Source organism: Danio rerio, chromosome 20 (genome assembly GCF_052040795.2).
Source record: "Danio rerio strain M-AB ecotype USA chromosome 20, GRCz13ab, whole genome shotgun sequence".
Taxonomy (NCBI): Eukaryota; Metazoa; Chordata; class Actinopteri; order Cypriniformes; family Danionidae; genus Danio; species Danio rerio.
The window spans coordinates 31,519,256-31,535,241 of NC_141040.1; the positions used below are offsets into that span (position 1 = coordinate 31,519,256).

Here is a 15,986-nt window from a genome sequence, read left to right on the forward strand (position 1 = left end):
GGAGTGGTCATGAACAAAGTCAAAGGGAATGTTCACAATTTAGGGATTTGGCAGTTATCCTTTTACTGAATTCTACAACCAGATGTTGAATAAAAATAGAGTTAAAATAGAAATATGTTATTTTATTATTACACAATGACGTCACATTGTATTACTTCACATAGGCATCATCTGGCAGCATTTAGAGACTTTTCAAGCAGGCTTGAGCAAAGTACATTGAAATGGAGGACATCTGTAGTTTCTGTAAGGCAGATAAAGAGAGCTATTGTCATTTACTTTTTTAAAGCAACATAGACAATTTCTGGAAGGATCTAGCAATATATGTTTTTCAAAATTACAAAACTTAGTTATTATTTTGCATTAAAAGATATTATTTCTTCTTACGAAAACAAATCCAACAAAAGTCTTGAATTTATTGTTAATCTATCGTTAATCTCTTTATTTTATTGACTTTCACATACACAGACAGAAATTTGCTTAGTCATCTCCCACATTCTTTTTTTTATTAACTTATATATATTTTTTTATTTATACAGTGAATATTTTTTCAAAAAGAAAAAAAGAGATATGTATCAGTTATTATAATAGTTTTTTTTTATTCCCCTGCTAATTCTTCTTAAAATCATTGGGTGTAAAAAAATATGCTTTTTCACTTTTTACCATATCTCTATATATATATATATATATATATATATATATATATATATATATATATATATATATATATATATATATATATATATATATATATATATATATATATAGATATATAGATAGATCTTTTATTTTTGTGTAAAAATTGAAGGCAGCGTAGATTGCGATCGTGTTTTGCGGTTGCCAAAGTTGAATTATTTAAATCCCCTAATAGTGATAAAAAGCGATGATTTGTTCTGTTCTGTGTTTCTCTTTTAATATATGCAATCTGGCAACTCTGTGCACGCGCTCTTAGAGTTGAGGCACCACAGATGACCTGAAAAATGACAAACGAGTTGGGTGAAACAAAGGACGACAAAAACGGTAAGGTGCATAATATAAACAAATAAGCTTTAGCGTCGCCATTTGACATATTCTACTCAAAATCAACGTGTCATATCGACTGTACGTGGCGGTTCTTGACCTGTGCTAAAAATCTTGGATCTGTAATGAACATGAATGACAATCGTGCCTATAGTTTTTAACAAAATTGATTTCAGTAATCAGGCATAAATGTTTAGTGAACTAAGCTTGACAAAACAAAAACAATACCAGTAAGTATAACCTACATTAGAAATAGGCAAGGCCTACAAGACTAGGAATAAAGTATAACTCATTAACTGTCACTGTTTTTCAGTACTTATTTGCCTAAACCTGGACCTTTCTTGACCAACTATTCCTATTCATATATTACTAAATGTTTTACATTTTTGTTAGCAATTCACTTAAATAGAAAGTTTGCTTATGAAAATAAATTTTACTTTAACACCATTTAAACTTGATCATTATATAATATAATAGATTTGTGTTTCATGGCTTGGTAAAACAGACTAGATTTACACTTCAAATTTCACACTGCACTCCGTCTACACACTTCCTCTTCCATGGGACAAGACCCGGCGTTTAACTGTCATTGCAATGGTGTGACCTGAAATGCACTGACATGAATTAGGTTAACTGGTCTTGGAACTTTGTCCATCAAGATGTATTAGTGTAATTCCTAAAATACCTTGTCATTTCCAGTTTATAAATGAAAAACGACAGATAATGCAATAAGGCAACTTTTCTTCTCCACTGTGACAGACTGCATTGCCGTGTAGTTTGACTTATCATACCTGACTTTAAAATCAATTTTGGTGTTTCTTTAAATAAGAAGTGGCATGGAAAAGAAGTGGCACAAAAACAATTTCGTTTTTTCATTAGAGAGAATGGCATAAAGAAAACGGCTACGAATTGAAATGAACAATGACAAATTCAAACATTTGCAATTGGAAGTACATCAAGGCATTAGCATTGCACACTGCAAACTACAATGCATCTCATATGTATGAATGTCAAAGAGGCTTGCTTTTGGGAACCACAACAAATCTTGTTTAAAAACTTACAGTATAAATGGACCTAACAGGGGAACGTATTCATTTATTGTTTTTCTTTTATATTAAAATGGCAGATTACTGTTTTGTCTCCGGTATTCAGCTGGAATTTATTTATGCCTTTGAAGGTCATTTATCTTTTTAGCACACAAAGGCAGTAAACAATCATGCAGCTTGAAAGCCTGAATAAATTATTAATACAAGGATTTTGTCAGGAAGTCATAGCAAACATGATTTGCGAAGTAAACGGCCACAGAATAATTATTTGTGAGGGATTATTCTGTACTGTCATAAAGTTAACGTTTAGATTTCAAATGTACACACATCTGCCACATAAAATTAAATCGCCAACCTATTTATTGCTTTATTCGTGACACTAATTCATCACGAGTTTGCTATGACTTCCATCAAGAGTTTGTCTGCTCTATTTCAAAATCTAATTAACTGTTCTTGTTACAATAATTTATATGAATAAAACATTACTGCCTTAATTAGTATCTGGAAGGTGTGATACGGAGGAAAAGACGCAATCTTCATTTACTAAGAGGCAGTAATTAGCAGCTGTGCTCTTTTAAATAGTTTAAAAGCCAATGAATGCAATCGCATATTCATGAACCACGGGCAATGATACAAGACTGTATAGTCACACTAGTAAGTTAGCTTGCATGATTTACTATTTGACCCATATAAATTGAGAAATATTAATGTAAAATAAATGTAAACCTGCAACAAAGTATAGCAGTTATAGTTTTAAGGTTAAGACAAAACCTTAAAGTTTCTTCATGTACTAAAATTCAATTTAAAAATGTTGTGTCTTTTGACCTTTTAAATTGTGTTTTTCAATCTGATGAAAAGAAAACCTCCAAATTATACTTTTTTGAGTTTCTTTTATTACCCTTTATAATTTATTTTCTTTAAGATTTCAATTGCAGTACACGTTTATAAAGATTGTTTCTCAAAATTAGTTATTTTTTCTCAAAAAAATCCATCAATCTCCACTTGCAGCAGCAGAAGCACCAATCTTTTTTTTTATTCACATGTAATTGGCTGAAGGTTTTTACACAGGGATTTGTTCAAACAATATTTTCCTGACAATGTTTTATTCTACAGTGTATTTTCTTTTTATTTCTGGCTGTTCAAGTATTTTCTGAATAAAATGAGATGCACAAAATCCCCTCTGTCAAAATCTTTGATTCTGATTTGACATGATGAGATTTTTGTGCTAAAATACAAGCAAATTATCACATATTTAATGCAATAATGCCTTTTTACTCAACATTTTAGAAATATTGCAATGCAAATTATGTTTGATCCACTGTGGAAGCATAGTGATAACTATGAATTTTTCTTCCCCTATCACTTGCAGTGTCTTGCTAACCCCTTTGCATTTGGCATTGCAGTTCATGGATATTCTGTAACAGCAGTCACACTATTTAACAGTGCCAGTAATCTTGATTGATTGCTGTAAACACCTGGTACAGCACGGTACACTGCGCATGCATGCTGTAAATTCACTTAAGACCACACAATGTCGTGTTTGGTTGTGGCATCAGTAGTTTTATGGCAACACTTGAAATGGCAGGCAATATCACTCTCAAGAGACATATTACATTGCGTTTATGATTGGGGTATGTTTGGAGAAGTAAATTTAGGGCATATTGACATTCTGTTACTGCATAAACCTGTCAAGTGCAGCTGTGTTTGAGCTGAGGGGAATATTTTATTTGATTGGACTCCTGGAGTTTTCACAGAATTCATGAACTGTGAAGAAAAATTAATCACAGAACCCAAGCAACTGTAGTTTTTTGTTTATTTAAAGGATACTCATGCTCTTAAAAATGAGGAATGCTACAACATAAGCAAAAGCAAAGAATTTACAGTACAGTGTAATTTACAAACTGAATCTATTAGTAATGTAAAAATGCAAATTTATTAAATATAACGGGGATTTAATTTATATCAGATACTAATTGTAATTTAACCTATTTTTAAGCTTTTAAAAATCATAATTTTTGAGTTGACAATGACAGTGGACATTGTCCACCATTTTGTGCTTTAGCTTAAGATGCTAACATCAAACTAGACACCATATAGCATCTCTAAAACAGATTTTATGTATTTTCATCACATTATTATTTTTAAAAAAAGTAAACGATAAATTCACTGTAATATAACAGTAACATATTTGACAAATATAAATGAAAATTTGAGTATCTTAAACATTTTGTACAACAAAATAAGATAAAAGTAATGCCTCAATGCCTTTCAAATTTTCCAACAAAATATCAAAAATAAACTTCAATAATTTATGATAATTGAATTGAAGCTAAATATAAGATCCAGGAGGCGTAGTGACATTTAGTTATAGTACAAGTTTTTAAGTTAACATTTTAATAACAAAGTGTTCCTAAGCACACATACAAACATTATTTTTAAAATGACTTTGTGTTATTATTCAAAACTGTTGCATTTTTCTAATTTGAAAAATAGAATGTTTGGTAACAAAATGTACCCCCAATTCTAGAATCACCCATGTACAAGCTGCTATTTACTGTAAGTCATGACTTATGGAATACTATTTCTGGGTCCAAGTCGCTACTCATTTGACTTGAGAAAATATATGATTTTGACCACTTTTCAGTCCTATTAGATATTAAAGTAAATTTTATATATAAAATCATGGTGTACACAACAGTCTCTGGACTTTTCTGCATCACAGACAACAATATTTTTGCAATTTATATACATATAAAAAAATATCACTTTCTGGCCATAAGATATTAGGCATGGATATGTATATTGTGATCGTGATTTTCGAAAGTATTACAGCGCTTTAAAAAAACATTTATTATTAGTATTTGTTGAGTCTCCACATACAGTTTGATAGATCGCTTGGATCCGGAAGCTGCTTTTTAACAAGCTTCTCATGTCACACTTAACAAGTGGATAACATAAAAAATACACTCTAAACAATCCAATAATAATTATTTATATTAAATAAATAGAAAAAACCAGTGCACTCACAGCTCTTTTTGCTCTTTGCTAAATCGTCACCTTGGAATTATAAGGTTCTATCTGCATTCTGAATGATTTTGAGATATTGAGCTTTAAAGTATTTGCAGTCCATAGCAAACAGTATGTGTGCAACGTTTGTTTTTTTAATTAAAAAGTCTTAAAATGTAAATAACTTATAAAAAACATCCCATAATGTAAATAAGTTGTCAGTTAAGAATATGTCAATAACTCAATTTTGACAAAAATGTCAGATAGAACCTTATAATTCTAAGGTGACAAAATAGTTAAATGCTTTACTATTAGCAAACATCCTAATGTCACTGTTTAGAATAGATGATTATGTAAACATAAAACTGTCATTTGCATACAGTATGCACCTGTCAATAACATTATCAAAATCTAACAGTCAAGCAAACCAAACCTAGAATAAATATTAGTAGTGAGAAACTAGCAATAAAGAAAGCATCTCCTGATTTGCAGCATATCTGCAGTTAATTCATTCGTTTATTCATTTTCCTTCGGCTTAGTCCTTTTATTCAACAATGGTTGCCACAGTGGAATGAACTGCCAACTATTCCAGCATTTGTTTCATGCAGTAGATTCCTTTCCAGCCGCAACTCAGTACAGAGGAAAAACAGGTGGAAAAACTTGTCCGGGATTTGCTTAGGGGACAGCCCTGCAACCCTGCTCTAACACACTTACTTGCAGGTTTCAAACAAGCCTAAAGAGCTCAATTAGTTGTGTTTAATTAGTGTTGAAACTAAATTGTGCAGAGCTGCGACCCTGGGTTTGACACCTGTGCCCTAGACCAACAAGCCCAGTCTCTCTGCATTTCATTGTAGTATAATCATCAGGTCACATTCATACTACACTTGTTACATTAAATTGATTAAAAGCAAGAAGCTTAACAGATACATTTACACAGTATTTTACACATAAAAAGAACTTTAGTTCAAAGCAACTTGCCATGTTTTTACTTGTTAACACCCAACTATAACTGAACAAGAAATTGAACTTCTGTTGATCAAAGATGGCTGAGGCTCAGAGCCACTGCTATAGTACCTACTGTATTATGCTGCCATCCTTCATCATATACTCACTGTCCACTTTCTTCTGAGTGACACAAAAGAGAATACTTTGAAGAATGGTGTTAACCAAACAATTGACTGTAACCACCAACTGTAGTGTAACTTCACCTGCTATAAAGGTCTTTGGCAGCCATCAGTTCCAACATAACTCTTTTTTACAATAGAAGAAAATAAAATAAGTACTATTATAGGTTTGGAACAACTGTGAAAATGAATGAGTAATGAGCAAATTTCCATTTCTAGGTGAACCCTCCCTTTAATAGTGTATATGTGCTCCTAGATCTAAAGGGTTATCAATGTTACTGTAATGTTCTTTGGAAAAATAGATATGTAACTTTAAAAAAGCGTGTGTGAGCAGATATCTTTGATTTCATGCTGACCTATTCCTTAAATATTTTAAGAGCAAGTGCAGATTCAGTGTGTTTTTTGAAGATGGAAAGGGCTACTTAGGTGGAGTTGGGAAATTCATTCTCATTTACTGTAGCTTGATGGTGGAAAGCTTAGGAAAGTGATTTTCTGCCTCTTTGTGTTAGCAGTACCACGAGTACCGGTCCTGAGGACAGTTGAGATCGAAAGTAAAGCAGAGGGAGAGAAAAAGGAATGGGATCAGGACTTCACAAAGGCGATATATGAAAACGTGAGTATGTCTAATTAAACCTGAGAAAAGTGCATGAGAAGAGCGTAAATTAAAAATGAGGAGTGAATATGGAAACAAGTAGGGAAAAAAAGCTGACAGAAGTTGTGATCATGGAAGCAAATTCACACTTTAAATCACAGGCCATGGCTAGTCCTGCTGCTAGAAACGTCCAGAAGTCCTGCTGTGTGTCACGTCCCGCTCTGAGTGATGTGAGCTGATGTCCCTGTCTTGTAGAAGTACTGAATGAGTAATGGGGTGTGCAGTTTCCTCTCGGCTCTGTGAAAAGAAATGGCAGATCAATCCCACTTGAAACATTGTTGTGAAGCAATGTTGTGCTGCAGTTACAGCCATCAGAATTGCACATTAGGAAGGAAATCGATTAAGAAAATTCTGTATTCCGCTTAAATATTTCAACTAATTGACTTAAGAATGTTTACAATAAAATTTGTATTAATTATAGGTGAATTGGGTAAACAAAATGGGTCATAGTGTATGTGTGTGTGTGTGTGTGTGTGTGTGTGTGTGTGTGTGTGTGTGTGTGTGTGTGTGTGTGTGTGTGTGTGTGTGTGTGTGTGTGTGTGTGTGGGTGTGTGTGAATGTGAGTGTGTATGGTTGTTTCCCGATACTGGGTTGCGGCTGGAAGGGCATCCACAGCGTAAATATATGTCGTAATAGGTGACGGTAGTGGTGTAATGGATCACTAATCTCACGGTACAGATCACATAATGGTTTTTTAGTCACGGATCGGACCATTTTTCGGATCAGCCAAAAAAGGAAGGAGACTTAAGGAGATGTGATTTGCATTCCATTTATTACAAAAACAGTACTGCAAGCAGGCCCGGCTCCACGGGGGAGCTTGGCCAACTCTGGCCTCACACCAGATAACAACAATTTATTTTGTGTTGCGTTTCATAACCGAGAAAGCAGCATACATACGATGTGACGGTGAGCTTTAAAAACATGTTTTGGCAAGACAGACTCATTTACAATCTTGTTTAAGGTATTCCGTTTTAATAATTTTAAACCTTTCAAGCTACATTAGATGAAAGAGAACCTAACTCGACATGAGTGCAGACTTCTGTGCGCATCATGCGCCTCAGCTGGCATTACCAAACGCACTTTTATATCATTTCATGCAGTCGTAATTCATTCAAAAGAAAGTCTTAAAGAACGCAAACAGTTAAGCAGCACTGAGTACGATAATCAGGAGATGTATTGGGCCCGCTTAAACATTATACAATTTTTTTCACGGAAAGAGCAGATATTAAGTTTACTATGTGTTGATGACGCACAGAAATGGACAAATCACATGAAGTTTCAGTAGTGAAGTGCAACATACAAAATTCAAACATGTGTGCAAAGCACTTTGTTGCAGTATGTGTCAGAAATGTAAATATCTCTATTTATATATATTTATATATTTTATATATATATATATATATATATATATATATATATATATATATATATATATTTTTTTTTTTTTTTTTTTTTTTTTTAAATATATATATATATATTTTTTTTTATTATACTTACTTTTTTTGGCCCACCTGAAATGTCACTTCACTTGCCCCACCCTAAAGTTTCAAGCTGGAGCCGTGTCTGACTGCAAGACATTTATGGTTTAAACAAACAAAACTTAGAACCTTTCATTTTATAAAAAAAAAATATATATATATTTATATACATTTATATATATTTTTTGGCTTTGTCCCTTTATTAATCTGGGGTCACCACAGCAGAATGAACCGCCAACTTATCCAGCATATGTTTTACACAGCGGATGCCCTTCCAGCAGCAACCCATCAATGGGAAACTCCATGCACACTCATTTACGCACATACACTTTGGACAATTTAGCTTACCGGAAACCGGAGCACCTGGAGGAGACCCACACACAAACATGGGGAGAACATACAAACACAAATTCCATTTAACCCAGCCGAGGCTCAAACCAGCGACCTTCTTGCTGTGAGGCGAATGTGTTACCCATTGCGCCACCATGCAGCCCTATTTGCATTTATTTCATACTCTGATGCAAATAATTTCATAAATTTGCATTTAACTGAGCGGACTACAGCAGTAATTAACATGTTGACTGCAAGCATTATATGGGTCTTGTATTCCTATTCTAAATACCTTTTTTTTCACAAATGTGAATATATGAGATATTTGATTGAAGATTGAGATCAAAAGGTTTGCGCAGATTATGTTTTTCTCAATGGTCATTTAATTATGCGTTTGGATATTCTGTAGTTAAATTGTAGAGTTGCTAGGTATTGCAGCTTGCAGTTGCAACTGTAGACAGAAGATAAAATCACGCAGATTATGTTTACATGGACACCAATAATTCTATTTTCCTATACTCTGATTATGAGTACCATGTTAACAGCGATATTTGATTAGTTTAATTCGATTAAGGTCATAATCGAACTGAACAGAAAATCAAAATACGACGTGGAGTATGCCGATTTTAGTCACATTATTGAAGTGCAGTACAGACATGTAAACACTGCAATCAAACTATTACCGTTAAGTAGGATCGTATTTTGCGACAGGATATTCAATACAGACACAGCTGTTTGATACTATTCTCTGCGCCTATCAAATCAGTGAAGGTCCACAGACACCTTTATTGTGAAATGCGGAGGTTTTTTTCCCATACAGCGTGCGGTATAAAGTTTCAATAAAACAACACTCTTCCAGCAGTTCATACTTCCATCCAATATCTCAATTGTCACAGGGGCATGCATGAAATGTTCCTGAATCAAAGTGAAAGTGCCAAACTGTAGTTAAAGTCAACAAATTAAAAATTAAACAAAATTACACAAAACTCCGGAGGAAAGATGGATAGCGTGGTGACACAATGAAGTTAATTAAATGATGTGCTTTAACATTTACAATGGGATCATGAAAAGAACATTCAAAAAACAACTCATCTAAACTCCTCAATCATATTATTGTATTATGCAAATTAATGCAAATAATTTAATTACTGATGTCCATGTAAACAAGTCACTGATTACCAATTCTGATATTATTACAGTCATAAGTAAATCTTAAGTAAGTTCCTTTCTTGTTGATATTAAATAAGCATTCATAAAACATCAGATGCAGTATGAATAATGCTAAATTATCATTGATAAAACAAGCAGTTTGGCTTTAAGTTCCCCCTTATAAATCTCCTGGACGAGGACGTTGCTGTAAATGACCACAGAAGCAAGGCAACATTAATTTCAGTCTGTCTTAACACCATGGGTTTGCTCAGCTCAACAGCCTCCTGCTGGGACTGCAGATTCCCACAGTTTACGCCTCTTTTTTTTTTTTTTTTTGCTCCACAATCACACACTAGCAGACAAAGTGAAGACACAGACACACACTCTTCCCTTTGAACGTCCAGCTTATGATTTTCATTTCAATCCTGCTCCTCCTCAAGAGGGTTTTACTCCCCTAGTTACATTGAGATCTTATGTCGAACGAGAGGGAGGAGATGCAAGCATTTCAGTCGCAATTTTCACACCCAATTATGCTAATATGTTGTGCCGGTGTCTCCGTGAGCCAGGCTGATGGAGCTGTGTCCTTGAAGTAGGGTCCATCGGGACACACGGAGGGCTAGAACAGACGTGACATGCTGTGCATACTTTACCCAAGGGAGAACAACCTTCGGCTCAGAACAATCTGTAAACATGAGGTTATTCCACACACAGCCTAGGAGCAAGTGAGATGAGACCTGGTCAGAAAGCCAGGGAAATATGATCTGATCTTTGTAATATAAGTAAAATGATTGCTTTTACTTTTTATATTTTTATATATGAAGAGTTCAGATGTAATTGAAATTTTATTCTTAAATAAGCTATTTCAGCCACTTATGTATATGTTCACTTATTTCACATTAAGCGCAATGAAAATAACTCTTTGTCATTAAAGACAATTTTACAGAGCCTGAGAGAAACACACTCAATTTAGAAGAACATTTTGGATGGCTTTAGAGGTGTTTGCATCTGAATTCTTCATATTTTAAATTTATTATTAATTATATATGACAAATTTACTTGTATTAAATTTGTCTCCAATGATCTTCACTAATATTCATAATGTCTGTCTGAACGCATTCAAGTCCACACAACCTCCACATGACAGATACGCCTGCTGTTTTTACCCCTCTTAAAAGATCCATTACCATAGATGTGGAGAAATAACTCATTCAGCAGGAAAAATCACTATCCCTCCGCCCTGAAAGGGACTGGCAGTGGCATTTATCATTTGAGTTTAATGTATTTGTCTTTCGGCAGGCAATTAGAGAAATCTCTCATATAGACGAGAACCTCTAAAATGCTTATTACTTATTTTTCATTCTTTAATGGAGCTTCTCCTGGGTGAGATTATCTCATCTAATTACAAAAACAGTTTCAACTGCTTGGCATAGATTATTTTTTTGTCTTGTTTTAAAAACAGTACCAAACCACAGCAAAGTTACACTGCTTAGATGTGCATGAACCTTTCACTGAAATGAGAATATTACATTGAATCCGTGTAAAATAATTTATAAACATTGGATTTTTTTTCTGAAATAGTATAATAATCATCTTTCAAAATTATAAAGAATGTTAGTTGTGACTTTATGCCATTTTGCTGTGTGACGGAGCTCATTTGTCCTGCATGAAATAGAGGTATCTGCTTGTGTGATGAATGCAGCAATGGAATAGCATGTTGCTGAAGGAGGAAAATGTGCATTTATTCTGTCATCATGACACTTACTTTACCACCTTTTACCGACTTCCTCATTTTTGAGTTCAAGATTTTTTTTCTATTTAAAGACCAATGTTTCCCATCAGACCTAAATAAATTAAACTTTCTTACATCTGAATCACAAATGTTTTTATATTCAAAGAAATCATTCCATTGATGTTGATTACTAATCCAAATAATTCCTAATCCTCAGGTTGGTGTCCTTTCGTAATACTGATGAGCTGATAATGACTTGGTGTAGCCTTTGATTGGACTGTTCATTGTGATGGTATCATACAGTATTTGCCATTGAACTAAATCACTTGCATCATTCTCTGTCTACACAACATGCTGCTTAGAAAAGGAAAGTCTTGCCCTTTGATTCTTTCTCCTGATAAGAGTTTTGGTCACTGCAGAGGCTTTCAGTCTAAATTCTCTTAAAGGGATATTTCACCCAAAACATGTAATTCTGTCATCATTTATTCACCCTCTACTTGTTCCAAACCTGTTTGGGTTTCTTTCTTCTGTTGAACATAAAGGAAGATATGCTAAAAACAGCCGTTGACCTCCATCGCATTTTTTGTTTTTACACTCTCAGAAATAAAGGTACGCGAACTGTCACTGAGGTGGTACCTTTTCAGAAAGTACACAGTTGTACTTAAAGGGTCCTCAGAATTATATATTAGTACCTAAAAATTTTAAGAGGAACACTTTTGTACTTTTAGGTAATTATATGTACCCTCAAGGAATTAATATAGAACTTTTAGGCACAGTACAAATGTGTACCTTTTGAAAAGGTACCACCGCAGTGACAGCTCGCGTACCTTTATTTCTGAGAGTGTGCTATGGATGTCAAGGGCTGCTTTTTTTTTTTAAACACTCTTCAGAATATCTTGATGGTGTTCAACAGAAGAAAGCAGTTCCTGAAAGTTTAAATCCGCTTGAGTGTGGGTAAATGGTCAGAAAATTTCCATAATTGCTCAAACTATTCTTTAAACTTCAAAACGCTGTGTGTGTCGATACTGCAAATCCTTACTCTTTTCAGCACTAAAATGTCAAGTGATTCCAGCTGCTATGTTGAACCGACTTCCCATTGCTTCTCCACATTATTCTAATCTATTGCACATTTGTATTTTATGAGCATCCAGTTAGTTGTAAAAACACAATATTCTAAAAATCTAGAATTCTTTTTTTAATTATTATTTAACATTATATATTCACAAATATTAGATTAAATCAGATTATGCTTTTCTACACTTTAAGTCCAACATGGTGCAGCCCATTGGGTCTGGACTCACTGCTGATTACCAGCCAGAAAGAGGCATTGAAATCCTTTCCAGCCACTGAAACCAAGCTGCTGACAGTTATAGCTAGTAAAATCTGAACAAGCCTGAATCGTGACATATCTGGGAGGCTTTTAACATTTATAGACACAGCAAAAGCTGGGCCATAAATGGCTAAAATGCATCATAAATGAGCAGAATGACGGAAAGGATTGCTGAGAATTTGAAACCAAGGCGATATACAGTAGCATTAGGCCTGTAATGTGCCTCTTCATTCCAATAACATTGTTCACGTTTGATTATATAAGAGGGAAACATCCCACACAGAATTTGCACTCACTGTTTAAAGGCCGTCATTCATAAAGTTCTCTTGCTATGGGGGATATTCTGCATAGTGGATGCTTTTTTAAACTAGCATGTGCAATTTAGAATAAACAGACTTGCAGGCTTTGAACAGTTACTTTATGCGTGTCCTCACACTCACACATGACGTGTTACAAATCAGTATAAAATAGTAACAAAAGAGGAAATGTATAGGAAACAGAGTAAAATCAGGGTAACAACTGCCTGCACTTTTCACCTTATTAATATTTTGATAAATTATAAATAGTGCATTAGATATTGGCAAACAATCTTAATTACATTTGAATAAAAATTATCTCAATATTCATAAATATGAACAAATATTCATTTTTATACTAGGGATAGTCAGTATGACAAAAAATGTGGATAAATTTTACTCAAATTTCGTCAACCTTTTTCTACGTCCAGACCCTTTGTCACACTCTTCATCGCTTTATGTCTAGATACTTCATGTCTCATGTAGCCAGACCTCAGACTGACTGCTAAAGGTCTGGGAACTTTGACAATTTGATTGGGCAAGGACTGCGTACTATGTTATATGACTAACAGGTTAACAACAACGATGCATCAATATTCTAAATGATCTCTAAGCAAAACATATAGCAAATCAACAGGACATACAGTATGTAGACTTTGTTCTAAGATTCACTTATTATTTCATTGATGCAATTCTACGTAAAGATCACACAGACTGAGATGACAGATGAATGAGTGAAAGCTTTGTTGTAATAGTGTTTCCACAAGTAAAAAAAACAGTTCTTGTTTTGAACGATGACTTTCTCTTATCTTTATGACCAAAATGACAGAATATCTGAAGAATTTCACTGCCAATAGGAAAAGAAACAAGAACATCACAGGTTGAAGAATTTATGCGGAAATATATCAAATTATATTCAGCATTTATCAAATTATATTGATTCTACAAAACAGTTGCAAAGTTGCAAAAAGAGGTTGTTTACACTTGTGTGTTTTAATTTTTTAATACCTGACAAAATTTAGCATTTGGAAAATGATTAAGACCCAGTTTAAGTTTGGAAACAATAGTGTTCTGTTTAAGTAGATGGGCGGAAATGCACACTCTCTGACTTGTCTTCTGGACTATTTTGTACCATTCCCTGATTCATTAGGCCATCTAAGCACTTAAATTGGTTCTACTATAGTATTATTATGAGCCAAAGAACTGCTGAAGAACCCTTTTTGTTTGTGTGTGTACTGATTCTGGTGGTTTACAAGGAGTATGACCTAATTGTACTCTATTATAGTGGTTTACATAGACATGCCTAATGTCCTTGTTATTCAAAACACCTAAAAATCACACTTACCTACGTCTTTTCACATTAAAATTGCCACAGGTGTCATGTGAGAGTTAAATAAAATACAAAATGCCTATGGAGAGTCCCTTAAAAACCACCAATACCAACATGTCTGTATGTGTACTGGTTTAGCTACACTAATAATTGAGGGCTCAGTTATTCTCACTTATACAGTAAGATATCAAAACGGCTTATAAGGACATTTTACTGGTCCTTACTAAATAAAAGTGCTTATAAATTGGCCAAAAATAAAAATAAAAAATTGGCCACTGGAAGGCCAGTGACACTCATTTACCGGATCTAAAAACATTGGAAGTCTATGTATTGCCCTCACTAAGATAGTCAAAAAGTGGGTGTGTGTGCATTTGCGTGTGTGTGGTAAACCATCAAAATTAAGTATTGTCTTGGTGCGTCCTTGATTTTTATAGTTTCCTTGTGCATTTTTCATGACTTACTCAAGTTTGAATCAACATCCAACATTTCTCTCAGCTATTCATAGCAGTAACAACAGAAGTCCTTCGTGTTAGAACATGTCCTATCACAGTGTAAATGACATTATGCCTGTAGAGACTGTTCTGTCCTGTATCCCTCTGATAATGTTTATGTTCACAAGTCTCAAAAACGTTGCACTCCTTTTAAATGTAATTTACGATTGAATTATTCATAATGAATAACTCAGATGAATTATACATGGGACCTTTGATTTGCAATTCGGGACTAGACTTGTGACCTCATAGAGGATGGGTTGAGCAGGGACCGAACAGCAGGTGTTTAGGGTAGAAAAGTTAAAGCCCAGCCTGTAGTCCAGTGGAGATGATTAGTCCTGGTGTGGACGGTGCTTAGATCAGCAAAGATGAACACCTCCCTGCTGCTCCAGCCACTCCACTCATTGTCATTGATCCATGTGAGGCTTGCTTTGCTTTCTCTTTGAAGAGCTCCGCTGTTTTTGTGTTCTTTATTTAATGAGACATCTCTGTAAAACAGTTTCACGTGCATGCTATGCAATACTGTAAAGGATTTCAATATGGAAACAGAAAAGTGATGTGAGGTGTTTGATAAATTTGTAGCTGCTTGAAGTGCAGGTCTTTTTAAATCGCTATTTTAAAATTGTAAAGATAAACGTCTTGTTTTGCAAAAGAACAGTGCATTTTTGGCAAATTTATGGGTCAAAATTATTGGAATATTAAGTGAATATCATGTACCGTGCTGATATATCTTATACATTTTCTACTGTAAATACAGTATTTTTGTAACGGGGAGACTGACACGGAGGGATCCATTTTGCAGTATTTATTAAGTCACACTTAAACATCAACACCTCGCACGGTTGTGCGAACATACAACATACAACTCAACGATGATTAGCAGATAACAGAGGCAGAGTGATTACCAGGCTTGAGTCAAGGGCAGGCAGCGTGGTTCAGAGTCCGTAATACAGGCTTTAGTCAGGGGCAGGCAGCGAGAATCAGAGTCCGTGTAATCAGGCTTTAGGT

General features: G+C 34.4%; 1 long non-coding RNA gene across 2 annotated transcripts; it reads left to right on the forward strand.

The window, feature by feature from the left end:
* The first annotated feature begins 899 nt into the window (after window positions 1-899).
* On the forward strand, window positions 900-11,673 carry LOC147832228 (uncharacterized). Of its 2 annotated transcripts, none has more exons than XR_015518481.1 (3): window positions 900-1,017; window positions 6,703-6,806; window positions 10,369-11,673. It is a non-coding gene; the product is annotated as an uncharacterized LOC147832228 (long non-coding RNA). The 2 variants fall into 2 exon arrangements; XR_015518482.1 differs by having other exon boundaries at window positions 925-1,017; window positions 6,706-6,806; window positions 10,369-10,497.
* Window positions 11,674-15,986: the final 4,313 nt, after the last annotated feature.